Source organism: Gekko japonicus, unplaced genomic scaffold, assembly GCF_001447785.1.
Source record: "Gekko japonicus isolate JY-2015 unplaced genomic scaffold, Gekko_japonicus_V1.1 scaffold7222, whole genome shotgun sequence".
Lineage (NCBI taxonomy): Eukaryota > Metazoa > Chordata > Lepidosauria > Squamata > Gekkonidae > Gekko > Gekko japonicus.
In genome coordinates this window covers 6,165-9,591 of record NW_015170500.1, presented here as the reverse complement: position 1 = coordinate 9,591, position 3,427 = coordinate 6,165, and positions in this window count along the sequence as shown.

Here is a 3,427-nt window from a genome sequence, read left to right as displayed (position 1 = left end):
GTCCCCCCCCCCAATAGCTAGCAATCCAAAACAGTCCAGTGGCACCTTTAAGACAAAGTTTTATTCAGGTACGAGCTCTCCCTCCTCTGCGAGGACAGATCTGCACATTCCCCCCCCCCCCAATAGCTAGCAATCCAAAACAGTCCAGTGGAGCCTGAGCGGTGGGTGTTGCCTTCTGACACACGTCCAGTGATGTCAGGGTGTGTGGCATATGCAAATAAGTTATGCAAATGAGCTATGCTAATGAGCTATGCTAATGAGCTCCTCCACCTCTTTTTCTACGAAATGACCTCTGATGACTAGTAATGACATATATAGGATCAGGGTACCATATTTTCCACATTCAAACCATCACATGTACTGGCATCAATTTGTACAATAACATAAATTGGATAGTTTATTAGAGCTCAATTCAAGTCCAGTAGCATCTTAGAGACCAGCAAGATTTCAGGATAAAAGCATTTTGAGAGTCAAAGTCCAAGGGAGCTTTGACTCCAGAAAATGTGTACATCAAACATCCTGTTGGATTTGAAAGTGTTCATTAGACTCGAATCTAGTTCTTCTGTGGCAGACCAACACGGCTACCTGCCTGAAACTACAGTTTATGAGATTGTTTTAGGATGTGTCAGATGTAATGAGTCCAGTGGCACCTTTAAGACCAACAAAGTTTTATTCTGGGTATACGCTTTCGTGTGCATGAAAGCTAATACCCAAAATAAACTTTATTGGTCTTAAAGGTGCCACTGGACTCAAACTTGGTTCTGCGGCTTCCGACCAACACGGCTACCCCACCTGAATGTAAGATGTAATGTGCGCTTCCTGCAATTTCTTAAAAGCTTAGCGATAGAGGGAGAGAATTGTCTCTTCTCAGGCCAAACAACACATATTTCTTTTGTCTAACTCTGGTCTCTGATCTGACAGGTGGTGCATATTTTTGCACCACTTCAAAACCCTGTTAAAACGGAGGAGGAGGAGGAGGAAATTGGATTTATACCCCACCCTTCACTCGGAGTCTCCAAGCGGCTTGCAATCTCCTTTCCCTTCCCCAGGTGTAGTGGTTAAGTGCGCGGACTCTAATCTGGGAAAACCGGGTTTGATTCCCCACTCCTCCACATGCACCTGGCTGGATGACCTTGGGTAGGCCATAGTTCTGATAAGAGCTGTTCTTGAAAAACAGCAGTTTCTGCCAAGAGCTCTCTCGGCCCCACCTACCTCACAGGGTGTGGGGAGGGGAAGGGAAAGGAGTTTGTAAGCCACTCTGAGACACCTTTGGGTAGTGAAGGGCAGGGTATAAATCCAATCTCTTCTTCTTCTTCTTCTTCTCCCCCCAACAGGCACCCTGTGAGGTCGGTGGGGCTGAGAGAGCTCTCTCGAGGACTGCTCCTGAGAGAACAGCTCTGAGAGAACTTGTGACTGACCCAAGGTCACACCAGCAGCTGCATGCGGAGGAGTGGGGAATCAAACCTGGTTCTCCCAGATTAGAGTCCGCACACTTAACCACGACACCGAACTGGCCAAGTTGGTCAGAGCTGAAAATATGGGGTGAACGTACTGGCTGTGAGCAGCAGTTCCTATTCCGAGCTTCCATCTGTTTGTCTATCCATTTTTATCATGCCATTCCTCCAGGGAGTTCCAAGAGAATGCACAGTCGGGTTTCCAGCTGCCTGGAGAGGCCTCGACACAGAGAGTCCTCCATCTTTCTGTGTTACACCTCTGAGGATGCCAGTCACAGCTGCTGGTGAAACAATGCCAAGACCACGGCCGTACAGCTCGGAAAATCTACAGCAACTAATGAACTCCGGCCGCTAATAGACCAAATGGCATAAATAAAAATATATTTCTGCAAAATACATTTAAATTATGGGGCACAAGGAAAAGATGTCTAGCCCGAAGAACCTCGCCCATCACTACATTGACTGGACAGTCATGGTTCAAACCCGGTTACCCCAAAACAGCCTTTAGAAGAAGAAGAAGAGGAGATTGGATTTATACCCCGCCCTTCACTTGGAGTCTCAGAGCGGCTTACAAACTCCTTTCCCTCCCCCTCCCCACAACAGACACCCTGTGAGGTGGGTGGGGCTGAGAGAACTCTGACAGAAATGGCTCTTTTTCAAGGACAGCTGTGCCAGAGCTTGTGACTGACCCAAGGTCACATCAGCAGGTGCAAGTGGAGGAGTGGGGAATCAAACCCGGTTCTCCCAGATTAAAGTCCGCGCACTTAACCACTACACCAAACTGGAAACAACAAAACATCACGCAATCGTTTACGATATTGCGAGGAAATGAAATAGTCTCTCAAGCCAGCATTGAACAAAAACACAAATGTTCTATACCTTGGTACAAATATGATCAGGCGAAACACCTGGTAGACAATCTGTGGAAAGGCTCAAACCTTTCAAGACCACTAACCCTCTTTGAAAGAATTCTAAAAACAGACAGATCAGACTTTAAGAACCTTATTTCAGTCTTATATAACGATCTGATCATACCAAGCCCAAACTGTAAGTTAAGCTACCAAACGCTTTAGTCAGACTGTGTCATCCCTCTTACTGACAAGGAATGGGATAAAATATGGACTTCCCCATCTTTTACCTCCAAGTCCCTAAATATCCAACTTCAGAGTTATAAGATCTTGACTAGATGGTACCTCACCCCAGCAAAGATACACAATATTACAAGAACCTACTTGCCCCTCTGTTGGAGGTCGTGTGGTGGGGTTTTTTGTTGTTGTTCAGTCGCACAGTCGAGTCCGACTCTTCGCGACCCCATGGACCAGATCCCGCCAGGCCTTCAAGTCTTCCTCTGAAGTTGGCTCAATTTCATGTTTGTTGCATCTATGACACTGTCTAACCAGCTCATCCTTTGCTGTCCCTGTCTTCTTTGACCTTCAATCTTTCCCAATCTTTTATACAAACTGTATAAAAACACTAAAACAAGAAGATTGATAAAATCACAATACAGTCCTAAATGTAATAAAGTATAAAGTGCCAGTACAACGAATACAATGATGGCCGACGTTGGTCTGGGTTGCGTCAGGTTGTTGGTCGCATAATACTACTGGGAATGGGAGTGGTGGCGCAGGCAGTAAATGCCTGCAAGTCATCTATCTCCGAACAGCCTTAACAGCTGTTCGAGTCCCACCGCGGCCGGAGTGAACTCCCGGCCCTTGTCCTAGCTCCCGCCCACCCAGCGGCTCGAAAGCCCTTAAAATGGCAATTAGACAAATGGGTATCCACTCCTTAGGAGTGGGGGGGCACCCTACCTCCAATACTGGAGGGCAGCAGTGGTGGCTGGGCAATGTGGTGAGCCACGAAGAAGAAGAAGAAGAAGAAGAAGAAGAAGAGATTGGATTTATACCCCGCCCTTCACTTGTAGTCTCAGAGCGGCTTACAAACTCCTTTCCCTTCCCCTCCCCACAACAGACACC